This window comes from Hibiscus syriacus, unplaced genomic scaffold (assembly GCF_006381635.1).
Source record: "Hibiscus syriacus cultivar Baekdansim isolate YM2019G1 unplaced genomic scaffold, ASM638163v2 tig00112491_pilon, whole genome shotgun sequence".
NCBI lineage: Eukaryota > Viridiplantae > Streptophyta > Magnoliopsida > Malvales > Malvaceae > Hibiscus > Hibiscus syriacus.
Genome location: NW_024063344.1, coordinates 1,177,674 through 1,191,757, shown reverse-complemented (window position 1 = coordinate 1,191,757; position 14,084 = coordinate 1,177,674). Strand labels below are relative to the sequence as shown.

General features: G+C 36.7%; 1 pseudogene; it reads left to right on the top strand.

Annotated features, from left to right (window-relative positions):
- Positions 1-719: 719 nt before the first annotated feature.
- LOC120180280 lies at positions 720-13,179 on the top strand (annotated as a pseudogene).
- Positions 13,180-14,084: the final 905 nt, after the last annotated feature.

Below are 14,084 nucleotides of genomic sequence, written 5' to 3'. Positions count from 1 at the left end.
TCAATAATATACAATTGAAAACGAGAAATAAATAACACTAAATGTAGACAATATTCAACACTCATCGTATAATTACTCTTTGGGTAAACTACTTATTTAGTCACCTAATTATTTTCATAGTTTTGTTTTGGTCACTCAACTATTTTTTTAAATCATACCTAAAGTTATATTTTGGTCACCTTTTGTTAAAAACTTAATAGTGATAATGATATGTTACCATAAAATAATGTCAAGTCATCATTTAATAGAAAAAAACTACGTCGTTAGTTCTGTGTTTTTAATGACAAATGATCAAAACATAATTAAAATGTAACTTTAAATATGATTTTAAAGAAAAAATAGTTAGACAACCAAAACAAAAGTTCTAAATAATAAAAGAATTAAATGCTCTTTTTTTTAAATTGATAATGACTCTAAACTAAAGCTGAATGAATGGATATTAATTCAAATCAGTTTGTAATTAATTGTTGGAAGTATAAATCCAAGAATCAAGAACCGTCCACATGCACTTCTCAAAGATTTTCTCTTTAGCTTGTTTATCGCTCGCAAATGCATTATTCAAGGGATGGGAGTTCAAAGTAAAAGAATCCATAGAATCTGTGAAACAAATTTATACATGAGAATCGAATAACCTTCAGAGATCCCCCACGGTTAAGGAAATCATACGCTTTTAATCTTATCCCTCTAGCGAACACCAAAAAAAACCACCCACGCACTCGATGTCGTCTCTAGAGATAGAGTCAGCCAGCGTCGACGAAGGCGCCGCCGTTCAGGCGGCCGACGAAGATGACGTTTCCCCATCGAAGAATTTCGTCTAACTGTTTCTAACGACGATGACACTACGCTTCCTGTTTGGACATTCCGAATGTGGTTCATCGGAGTCTTCTCGTGTGTTCTCCTTTCGTTCCTCAACATGTTCTTCAGTTACCGGTCGGAGCCACTCCAGGTTACCATGATATCCATCCAGGTGGCGTCACTCCCCTTGGGAAAATTCATGGCTAAATTGCTAAAGACCACCAAATTTAAGATCCCCGTAGGGAGCCTGGAGTTTTCGCTTAACCTGGCCCGTTTAACGTCAAAGAACACGTGTTGATCTCCATCTTGCCAACGCTGGGGCGGGGTTTGGTGGCGGCACGGCTTATGCGGCTTTTTATCATAGAAAGATCAGTTTCTTGGCTAGTTGGATTCTAGTCATCAGCACGCAGGTTAGAGAATTCCCACTATATCGAAATTAATTGGTTATTGAAACTCTATTGTTAAAAATAGTAACATTATGGGCAGGTGTTGGGGTATGGATGGGCGGGGATTATGAGGAAGTTCGTGGTGGAACCTGCGGCAATGTGGTGGCCTAGTAGCCTGGTTCAGGTTTCTCTTTTCAGGTAAAGCTAACAGACGAACGGTGTCGTTTATGCTTTGGTGTATGCCTCTTGATCCTAGTGAACTATTAAGTCTTAGACTTTTAACCTTTCAGGCTGTTCAATTTAATAGGTTCTAGTGCTCATCCTGTTATGCAGGCCATCCATTTCTGGCTGTTTTTCTTAGAATGCCACTATTTTTTATCTTTCATTGCATCAATAGAAATTATAGAATATTTTATTTTATTTTATTTTATTGAAGTTTTTTAAAGAACTTTCGAGCAGCAGGGACATATAAACCTGAGCATCTTCTCTACTTATGGTATTGGCATTGCTGCCATATAGCCACTCTTTCACATGTGACTGTTTTCAACGGAAAGTGAGCAATCCAAAAGCTTTTCGTTTATTTTTTTCATATCTAGTTTGGCTGTCTTTGGTCTCAAGTTATGTGATGTTTGACCTAAAATTTGTGTCGAATGTTTTGAACAGGGAGATATATGCACAACTGAGAGCTTCTTTCAAGGGAAAAGAAGATATTCATACAAGGTTAACGAAGAAGTGTAAGAACATACCAAACTGGTGTTTTTACCTATTGCTTGTGTTGACATTTTTACTCTCTCTCGCTTTATGTATTTTCATGAAACATCAAATCCAAATGCCTTGGTGGGGACTCCTCTTTGCATCTGCTCTTGCTTTAGCTTTCACTCTTCCTGTCAGCATCATAACTGCCACTACAATCAGGTAGAAAGCTTGCACTTTTGTATGTACTCTGCTCTTATCGACTATATGTGTCCGGTATCAATGTCCGACCCCATATTCCGTCATGATTACAATGATATGATCCTTCAAAAGGTTTCAAATGCATGAATTTTTTTTTAGAGCTATCGCATGATTTTCCCGAATACTGTTTTGTATCCTTTTGGTATTCATTTGCTGATTTTGGCTTTGCCAGTTGTCGCAACCGTCTTTCGGTTGGGTCTTAGAATTGGGCTTTGACTTAAAAAATGTGATTGGAGTCGCCATCAATTATTTATTTAAAAAAATAAATAGGTTAATCGGATACCTTATATCTTACCTGATCTGCGTCTTACCAAAGATATGTCGGATTCGGGAGTCGGTTATGGTCAAAGAAGGATTAGCACCCTTGAACCGCCCTTTCGGTACTACATAATTTCCAGTTGTTTTTAATTAAGAAAATCGAAAGTTAAAATTTAAAGGTAACATATGATCCAAAATTACTTACCTCCGATCAATTTGAAAGAGTACCCTTAAAAGTCGAGAAACGCGTTAAAGGAAAAAGGAAATAAGAGTAAATGAAATTAAGAAAATATAAGGAAAAAAAATGATGAAAAACTAAAAGAGGAATAAAAAACATATAATTATTAAGTGCAAAATAATAATAATGATAATAAGTAGTAAAATAAAAAACGCAATCACACAAAAAAAAGTAAAAAAAGAAAGTCAAGGTTTGGTGAAGTATAACTGTCGGGAAGGAAAAAGACGATAAGGGGTGGAACTGTAGTTAATAAATGAGTGTGATGTATCCCTATAATATAGTAAGAATGAAAACAAAAACATTATGATATAATATATATATATAATAAATATAATAACGAAAAAAAAAATAATTTATATAATTAAATTATATATGCATATGTTTAAAAAAAGTAAAAATATAAAAATATAATTAAATGTATATATATATATATGCATATGTTTAAAAAAAGTAAAAATAAAAATAAAATATAATAAAAATATACATATAATGATAATAATAGTAGCAAAAGAGAAAAATATATTTATACGTTAATAGTAAAATAATAATAAATATAATAGTTATAAATATATATAATAACTTTAAAAAAAAACATTAAAATAATATTAGAATAAAATAATTATATAATTATATATTATATAATACGATTTATCAAAAGAAATAATAAAAATATGAAAATAATACATAAGGGACCGTTCATCGGCGACAAACCTTTCTTTCGTTTTAAATATCCTAGTATTTTTCCAAAGCGGCCTCGGGGTTGTGTAGATCTAAAAGAAAAAGTTTCGAACGACAACCCCTTTTCCTCGGCCAAAACTGTTTTTTTTCAAGCACAAAGACGAATAACAACACATGCAAGTGAAGAAAAGAATGCGAAAGGTAAAAGCTTTCACCTTTTATTGCTCCTGAATTGTTTACAATAGCTTCAAAACAATCTATTTGCTCGTATTTTTTCTGGTAATTTCGTATGCCAATCATGTGTTACAATAGTGAGCTACAATGGCTATTTATAGTGCTTCTGGATCCTATCTTTAGGAGTTTAAAATATAGCAAAATTCTATCCTATTTTAGGAGTTGAATCCTAGCAGAATTTTATCCTATTTTTGAGAGTTTGAATCCTAGTAGGACGAAAAAGGTGTGTTGACAGCTGCCCCTCTTTGCCCATAGTCGTGTAACGGGGATAGGGCAAAGATTGAAAAACACACTTTTCGTTCGGTGGAGTTGAAAATTTACTCTGATGTTTCAATAACTCCCTGTCGAGTTGAGTTACGGATGACTCCTCCGTCCTGAAGTCGAGTTCATCTGGAAGCTTCTGAGCACTATATCCTTCGTCGTGAAGTTGGAATCGAACTCAAAGCTTTTGGCGAGTGGCCTTTGAATCGGCTTCTGGATCAAGATACTTCGTTGTGAAGGTGAAACTTGACCTGAAGACTTCGGTGTTGATGCGTTACAGATGACTCATTCGTCGTGAAGTTGGGTCAATCTGTTTGTGAAATTGGAATCGTACAGGGCCCCTTCGTCGTGAAGTTGAGCCTGAGAATTGGATATCCTTCGCCATGAAGTTGAAATCCAAATATTGTTCCGAGTCCAATATCCTCCGCTGTGAAGTTGAAATTGGTTCTGGAACCGGGAAATTATTTGTTGACAGTCAGCCGCCCCTTCGCTGTGAAGTTGAGCTTGTGCTGTCTCGAGTCTAATATCCTTCGCTGTGAAGTTGAAATTGAATCTGAACGAAATCTTGTTGACAATCAGCCGTCCCTTCGTTGTGAAGTTGAACTTGTGTTGTCTCGAGTCCAATATCCTTCGCTGCGAAATTGAAATTGGCTCTGAAATTTGAAAAATGTTTGTTGACAACCAGTCGTCCCTTCGTTGTGAAGTTGAACTTGTGTTGTCTCGAGTGGCACAATATCCTCCGTCGTGGAGTTGAAATCGCGGATGAAACTGAAAAGTTGTTCGTTGACAACCAGCCGTCCCTTCGTTGTGATGTTGAACTTGTGTTATCTCAGATAGCACGATATCCTCCGTCGTGGAGTTGAAATCGGCTCTGGAATTGGGAAATTGTTTGCTGACAACCAACCGTCCCTTCGCTGTGAAGTTAAACTTGTGTTGTCTCGAATCCAATATCATTCGCTGTGAAGTTGAGATTGGCTCCGAAATTGCTTGTCGACAGTCAGCCGCTCCTTCGCTGTGAAGTTGATTGTGCTGTCTTGGGTCCAATATCCTTCGCTGTGAAGTTGAGATTGGCTCCGAAATTGTTTGTCGACAGTCAGCTGCCCCTTCGCTGTGAAGTTGAGCTTGTGCTATCTTGGGTCCAATATCCTTCGCCGTGAAGTTGAAATTGGCCCTGAAACTGGGAAATTATTGTTGACAACCAGCCCTCCCTTCGTTGTGAAGTTGAACTTGTGTTGTCTCGAGTCCAATATCCTTCGCTGTGAAGTCGAAATTGACTCTAGCTAAAACCTGAAAAAGTTATGCATATAGTGATGAGATGGATGTAATGCTCTTAGGTATGCCTAAAATGCATATGCAACATATTATTTTGGGGTCAGGAGAGAAATCTCGATCTCTGGTGTTTTTCTGGAATCTTGGTTCTGGAATCTTCAAGTTCTGATCCATGGTCTCAAATTCTTCAAATGTTCAAATCTGATGCACATTCTATTTTTTGATTTGAGAAATGCTATCCCAAGTATGGCCTGAGCTGAGTGTAACGGTTCAGATGATGCTTCAAGAGAAATTGTCTCAAAAGAGACAGAACTCGTTCAAGGGAACGATCTCAAAGATATTTGTTGTTTCAAGGGAAACGGTCTTAAGGGAGACAAAATTTTGTTTTAAGAAAAACTGTCTCAAGAGAGACAAAACTTAGTTCCAAGAAATTGTCTCACGGGGATGAAATTAGTTCCAAGGAAAACATATTCAAAGATGATGCTTCAAGAGAAAACTGTCTCAAGGGAGACAAAATTTTGTTTCAAGAGAAACTGTCTCAAGAGAGACGAAATTCATTTCAAGGGAAATGTTTTCAATGTTTATGTTTCAAGAGAAACTATCTCAAGAGACGAAATTCATTTCAAGGGAAATGTTTTCAATGTTTATGTTTCAAGAGAAACTGTCTCAAGGGAGACAAAATTTTGTTTCGAGGGAAACTATCTCAAGAGAGACAAATTCATTTCAGGGAAATGTTTTCAATGTTTATGTTTCAAGAGAAACTGTCTCAAGGGAGACAAAATTTTGTTTCAAGGGAAACTATCTCAAGAGAGACAAATTCATTTCAAGGGAAATGTTTCCAATGTTATGTTTCAAGAGAAACTGTCTCAATGGAGACGAAATTTTGTTTCAAGGGAAAATCTCAAGAGACAAAACTCATTTCAAGGGAAATGTTTTCAATGTTTATGTTTCAAGAGAAACTGTCTCAAGGAGAAAAATTTTGTTTAAAGGGAAACTGTCTCAAGAGAGACAAAGTTTGTTTCAAGGGAAACTGTCTCAAGAGACAATGGTGAGCACGATTCCCTTCGTCGTGAAGTTGAAATCGTGGGTGGCCCCTTCGTCGTGAAGTTGAGCCAGGAATTGGATATCCTTCGTCGTGAAGTTGAAATCCAACTTGAAAATGCGAACTTGATCGGTTCTGAATTATCTCTCGAATCGTCTGAAGTTGATTCTAAGATCTGTCGATCTTTCAATATGTCAAATTGGTTGAAGTGTAGCTTCTTGCTGCTGAGTTAAGCAACCAACATCATCTTTAAAGGTGCTTTTGAATCGAGTATCCTTCGTTTTGAAGTCGAAACTTGACTCTAAAAGCTGCAAAAATTATGTATGTGGGAAAAAAATGATGCTCTAAATGTATGCATAAGATGCATATAACATGAATTGGTTATTTATCTCTTGAAAAGGCCTGATAATTCGCATTAGGATGTTGAATCCCCAAAGATGCCCAAAAAATGCCCCATATTTCATGTTGAATCTTCAAAGATGCCCCAAATGTTCCTCATTTCTTGCTTCAGCATTGATTCTGAGCATGAGTTTTGTGTCTAAGAGTCACATGTCATTTACCAAGATTCACTCTAGAGAGACTGTCTTGTTTGAAAAAATGTTTTTTCTTCTCTTTTAATATCAATACAATGTTAATCCTTCAATAAATTATAGCTATTTGACAAGTGTCAAGATCAAAGCTATCTTTGAGAGATGGTCAAGTAAGGAAATGATAAAAGTCTCAGGTCATTGTGTTTGGTCAAAGGTTTGGCATTTGATGCTCAAAGGTTTGGTATTTGATGCTCAAAGGATTGATGGGGTAGCTTGCATGCTTCTCTACTGGAAGTGTTCTCTGACTCCCAACCTCGTTGTCACACTCGGATTGTGCGATGCCTTATCAAGGAATTTGTGTGATCGCCTCAGTTGTACAATTTTTATATTCGAGCCGCTTTTTCAGGTTTTCAACTCGAATCCTCCTTTGTTTCAAGACATTATTCAGGATTTACGTCTTGAACCCCTTTTGTTATTTTTCTCTACCATACATTAATTATTGTTTTTTTGCAAACAAAGATTAATCTGATGGGCGGGGATGAAATCTGAAGATAGTCTCTTCTGTTAGAAATCCATGTATGATTAGAAGGGACTTTTAAGGCACGTAATGTAGGCCAAGGTTCGTGGTTATGAAAGAAAAGGATAAATAGGCCCAAACAAGTGTTTCAGGGTATTGAACCAAGGATCAATTCATTCTGATGCCATCAATCTTGTCTTGCTCAAAATGTCTCTTTCTCTTGATGCTCTATGATCTTTGAGTGAAGGGATTCAGTGATTCGGGAATGATTATGCTTGATCAATCTCATTGAAGCTTGATGACCATTTGTCTTTAGGGAATTTTGCATGTGCTTTTTGTCCCCTTTTTTATTTTGTTCTTTCTTTTTTGTTCTTGTTTTTTCCTTTTTGCTTCTTTCTTTTTTCTTTTTGCCCTTTTTGTTCTGATGAATCATCGCACTTGGCATTTGGTTCACCTTTCGGTATCTCATCTGAATCAATGTCTCACTCATGTGAGCAGATTTTCTCCACCTTGCCCCCCAGTGTGGAGGGATCCTTGGTTAGGGTTGAATCAGAAGAAAAAAAATACTATAGGCTCAAAAGGGGACGCAAGGGATATATTTTCTCCTGTTGTGAAGGATAAGAAAGAAGCGTTAATCATTTCATACATGTAAGTCTTCACAGAAGAGGTATCCCCAGGGGGATAGATTTTCAGGATTAATTCTATTCACATGAAAACAGTGCAATTAATGCATGATAGAATTATTTCGAATGAATTGTTTTTTCTGCTCCTTACTCCATCATGTCTCAATGTTCAGGCTCCCGGCGAGATGCCCCAAATTATCTTGGAATAATGCTCATATTCAAATGAACAACTCAATGCCTTGGGTTTTAATGGTAAAAAAGGTTAATTTTGAGTCTAAAAAGACAGTTGTGTGATCTTATTGACTCAAAGAAAGGTATGGTGTATCAAAAAGATAAAGGTAATGTTCAAGAATTTTAAATGGAGGTAATGTCAAATTTTGGTTTTTTGGTAATGACCATGAGTTATTTTTGGGTAAAGAATCAAGGTATTTTATTCTAGGGTTTGAGACAGGGTAAGAAAGGTCTAATCTTGTCATATGTCAAAAATCTATAATTCTTGAAGAATTAAAAGAATCCTTAATTCATTTAATATTCAAAGAACTAATGATTAAAATTTGTTCAATGCTCCACCTTAGAAAGTAACATGAATTCAATCGTTTAAAAGATGTGTTCAAACAAAATATCCTATAAGTACAAATGGTATATGCCATACCCCCTTCTTTGGCAAGCGCCTTACAGTTTTCAGAAGAATTTTTGGGAATCCTTATGTGGAAACAGCTTCAACATCGTAGCCTTAGGAGATGGGTACTCTTTTCTCAGATCATCCTGGCAGGCTTAGTCCTACAATCAGCTGATCCAGCTCCTCCTGTACTGATTTTAGTTTTTCTTTAATTGTTAAAATCTTGCTTTCATGTGGTGTAATGTGGTTAGACCACTTCATCGATCTCCGTGACTTAATTTCTGTTTATGAAAATGCTTAAAAATGTAGATGAAGATGCAAAAATGCAAGAATGCATGAAATGTTCGAAGGCATTGATCCCAAGGTGACATGTCTTTATTTAGAGAGACAATCAAAGGTACGGACTAAATCCTAGACCCGAACAACATCTATTAGGTTGACAAGTCTTCTGCCTTCATCTGTCACCGGTTGTATACCTTGTCGGACCACTCCCGCTTCCCTTGCCAGGCCGTGTAGATGACGAGCTGCCTTCTGTACTTGATCCAGGAAATCTCGGATGACTGCGTCTCTGGCTTTCACCCTTGTGTGTGCTTGCTCCCAACGAAACGCCACTGCAAACCCCCGTCGAATGACACTATCTGAAGCTCACGCTTGCTTTTTGAAGCTATATTTACCATCTTTCTCATGTTGTTTCTCAGATCAGCCATTTGGATTCTCAGGCGTTGGATTCTCAGGAGTTATCCTTGAATTTAATCTCGGTACCCCTTTCTCAAGTCTTCAAGCTCAAAATAGACTTTTCTGCTCCCTTTCCAGTTTGTCTGCTCTATCTTTCTGAGAATCGGCATTTAGTTTCCATTTATAACGTTCTTTCTCAAGTTCCTTAACTCTCTGTTTCAGCTTATTCACAACTTCAAACTCTGCCTTGACTATCTCAAGTTCAGAAGACAGGCCTGAGATGTTCCTCCATGGTCCGGGTGTCTTCACAGTCTGGCATCGGGATGCTATCATTCTTTCTCAATCTTCGCCACTCCATATAATCCGGAGTAAGCATATCTCTGGCAGCCACGACATCCATCCGGGATACTTTCTTCCATGACTCGGCTGCCTTTGATCCTCTTCTTATAACTGTCACCGTGATACACAAACTCTGATGTAGATAATCCGTATGTTGGGGATAAACTGACGTGTCCCATACTCTAAGTGCCAACAACGGAGCATACCCAACTGCACCCCAAAGTCCAAGTAAGGTCATAGTGTCTGAATCCCCAAATCGGAAAAGAACGAACTGAGGAACAACCAGGGGAATCTTTAAGTAATATTCCGGTCCTGAAGATGAGTGAAGACCTTCATCCATTCTTCCTTCGAAGCGCCTTCATGCCATTTCATAGTGATGAACTCTCCCAATGGTGAATAGGTAGTGTTGAATCGACGGTAGGCAACCCCGTTAGTCTTCCAGAAGTGGCTGTGAATCCAGACTGAAGGAGCTGAACACATCCAATGAACCTTCCTCCACCAGTTCTTCTGCAATGATTAAGAGACCGAAAGGTCTCGGCTAAGATGGTCGGCGCTGGGTTGACTCGCCTTGGAAGTTGTTCAAATAGTTCTACTACGGCTGCGTCGATGCACCCCAAGGTCTTCGGAAAGATAATCAAACCGTACAGACCCAGTACAAAAAGATCTATAGTCTTCCATTCATCAGGGTGGTTCTTCATTAGTTGCTTTATATGGATCCACTCGATTCCTTCCTCGTTACCTTTGTGTCGAAGTCGATCAATCACCCATTTTTCATCAACCTCTGCAATCTTAGCTAGTCTGTTCTTGAAAGGCTGACTCTTGATGTGTTTGATATATGCCCTCTCTAGTATGATATTTCGTAGTGCAGTAGGGTAGTATACTTCAATTGTGGGCACCATGTCCTCCCGGTTAAAGGTGAAACAACTATATCCCGGGTTTCAGAATTGAATTAATGCTCGGAGCAGGGGCTCATCAGTCTTGACATGGAGTAAGAGGGTAATATCACCATATCATTGGCTGAACTTCTGCTTTCTGTCATTCCCCCAACTGTCCCAAATATTTCGTAGTTCTTGGACATCATTTTGTTTCAGGCTGACAGATGCGTAACTAACAAAATTTGATACATAATTTCCCTGAAGACTGTCTCTCTTCTCTTTCTGAGTCTTCTCGGACCATAGTCATGCCTCAGCGCTTTTAATCTCTTGTATTACAACACCTTTGTCCATTAATTCGGATTTATTTTGTGTTTAACAAACGTTTTTTAAGGATCAATAACCTCTTGTTATGATGCAAATGCTAGAAAACAAACACAAAGGCAAAAGGATTAGTAAAATAAAAAAAATAAAAAACGAAAGAAAAAAACACAAAAAGAAATGGTTAGGGTAAAAATATCTTAGGTTTTGGAATGTGGTTTCGGGGTAGGCTCTAATTCTCCATGGTTTTTCGGTTTAGGTTCTAAAAACGGTACCCGAGTTCTCCTTGCTGGTACCCCTTTGGGCTCTCCAGACCCTTAGTCCTAAACCCATCACAGGCTTGTGTGGACTAAGTTAAACTCGAGAGGACACATTCCCTTATGCCCGCACGGTGAATAAATTCACACGAAGACACAAGGTATATGAATCCCGAAGGCTACTTGCTAGGCCCGCACGGTGAATAAATTCACACGAAGGCGTCGCTTTCACCCCCACTTAAGATAAGGTTTATAGCTCGGGTATAGAGCCTTAAATGGAAAAGATTTGAAGGCTGAAATCACGAGAAAACGATTAGTACAACTATTTACCCGAAAATATAATCAAAAGTAAATAAAAAAGGATCGAAATGTTACCTTAAAATTTAAACATACCATTTTCGTTAAAAAGACAACTGAAATTACCATAGCCTGACTCACTTACCTGTCCCCAGCGGAGTCGCCAAGCTGTCGCAACCGTCTTTCGATTGGGCCCCAGAATTGGGCTTCGACTTAAAAAATGTGATTGGAGTCGCCACCGATTATTTATTTAAAAAAATAAATAGGTTAATCGGATATCTTATATCTTACCTGATCTGCGTCTTACCAAAGATATGTCGGATTCGGGTGTCGGTTACGGTCAAGGAAGGATTAGCACCCTTGAACCGCCCTTTCGGTACTACGTAATTTCCAGTTGTTTTTAATTAAGAAAATCGAAAGTTAAAATTTAAAGGTAACATATGATCCAAAATTACTTACATCCGATCAATTTGAAAGAGTACCCTTAAAAAGTCGAGAAACGCGTTAAAGAAAAGGAAATAAGAGTAAATGAAATAAAGAAAATAGAAGGAAAAAATGATGAAAAACTAAAGAGGAATAAAACATATAATTATTAGTGCAAAATAATAATAATGATAATAAGTAGTAAAATAAAAACGCAATCACACCAAAAAAAGTAAAAAAAGAAAGTCAAGGTTTGGTGAAGTATAATTGTCGGGAAGGAAAAGACGATAAGGGGTGGAACTGTAGTTAATAAATGAGTGATGTATCCCTATAATATAGTAAGAATGAATAAACAAAAACATTATGATATAATATATATATATATATAATAAATATAATAACGAAAAAAATAATTTAATAAAGTAAAATAATAATAATGTAATATATAAATACATGAAAAAAAAAATAAAGAAGTATAAATATAAAAATATAATTAAATGTATATATATGCATATGTTTAAAAAAATAAAAATAAAAATAAAATACAATAAAAATATACATATATGATAATAATAGTAGCAAAAGAGAAAAATATATTTATACTTAATAGTAAAATAATAATAAATATAATAGTTAAATATATATATATAATAACTTTAAAAAAACATTAAAATAATATTAGAATAAAATAATTAATATATATACTTAATAATACGATTTATCAAAAAGAAATAAATAAAAATATGAAAATAACATAAGGACCGTCATCGGCGACAAACCTTTCCTTGTTTTAAATATCCTAGTATTTTTCCAAGCGGCCTCGGGGTTGTGTAGATCTAAAAGAAAAAGTTTCGAACGACAACCCCTTTTCCTCGGCCAAAACTATTTTTTTTTTTCAAGCACAAAGACGAATAACAACACATGCAAGTGAAGAAAAGAATGCGAAAGGTAAAAGCTTTCACCTTTTATTGCTCCTGAATTGTTTACAATAGTTCAAAACAATCTATTGCTCGTATTTTTATGGTAATTTCGTATGCCAATCATGTGTTACAATAGTGAGCTACAATGGCTATTTATAGTGCTTGTGGATCCTATCTTTAGGAGTTTAAAACATAGCAAAATTCTCCTATTTTAGGAGTTGAATCCTAACAGAATTCTATCCTATATTTTGAGAGTTTGAATCCTAATAGGACGAAAAAGGTGTGTTGACACCGGTCACCAGGAATTAATGTCATAAGTGAGTACATCATGGGTTACGTGTTACCAGGAAAACCAATAGCTAACGTTTGCTTCAAACCTATGGATATATTAGCATGACACAGGCAGTATCCTTTCTAAATGATTTCAAGCTAGACCGCTATATGAAGATTCCCCCAAGATCAATGTTTGTAGTCCAGGTATGTCTTAAAGATTGAAAAATAATAGAGTATAGCAGCTAATAAGCGCTGATGACAATTGAAAAGACATAAGATAGAACAGGATACTTGGTAAAGGATTACTTTATTTGCTGATTGCTCCTCCAATTTGTGTTCTACATTAGGGTATAGGAACTGTGATAGCTGGAACAGTGAACCTTGCAGTGGCATGGTGACTTGGGACCTGTCGTGGTTTGTCTATTCCACAAAGCTTTCCTAACCAGAAATGGATCCACTGATCAATCTTCCGGTGCTCTTTGGAGCAACAGCTGTAATGCCACCAGCTACATCATTGAACTTCAATTGCTATCTATAATTGGTTTCATCTTCAATTACTGTTTTTTTAATTAAATATCGAAAACGGTGGTGGCAGAGATACAACTTGTTCTGTCTGCAGCTCTTGATGCGGATTGGCTTTCATGGGAGTGTTCATATATCACTTTGACAATGCAAGAAATTAGCATATCTTGGTGGGGAAGTGAGGGTGAGCACTGCGATCTTGCTTCGTGTCCGACTTCCAAAGGCATATAGATGGGTTGTCCAGTCTATTGAGATTCATTTAGCTTCAACATCAGACATTTTAGGCTTCAAGAACTACATTTGATGATAAGCACATTCCCAAGAAGCGAAGCATTTGTAAATATGTTATGTTTCAAATACATCATATTTTTATATTGATTTCTTCTCCGCATACAGAAGAGCTTACAAATCATTTCCTTCAGCAGTGTACCAATACTGCCAACATATGAAACGAATTTCGCGCTTCGTCCATAGAATAAAATTGAAACAAAATAGGGTATATAAAAAGTATATATTATATCGATATATGATCTTACATACTAGAAAGTCATTTCACTCATCAGCAACTGATCTTGATGGAGGAGCGGCATATCTGTGGTAGAATCCATGATATAAAGAACCTTGAGGATCATCATCTCCCTAGCCGTCGTCTAAGTTTTGAGCATAAGTTAAAGGGTCGTACCTAAAGCCACCAACTGGTCTAGGTTGTTTTGCATTAAAACTGCCGTTATGCTGCTGCCTAACCCTTTATTTTCTTTTCGTGCAAGGCAGCTTTAGGTTG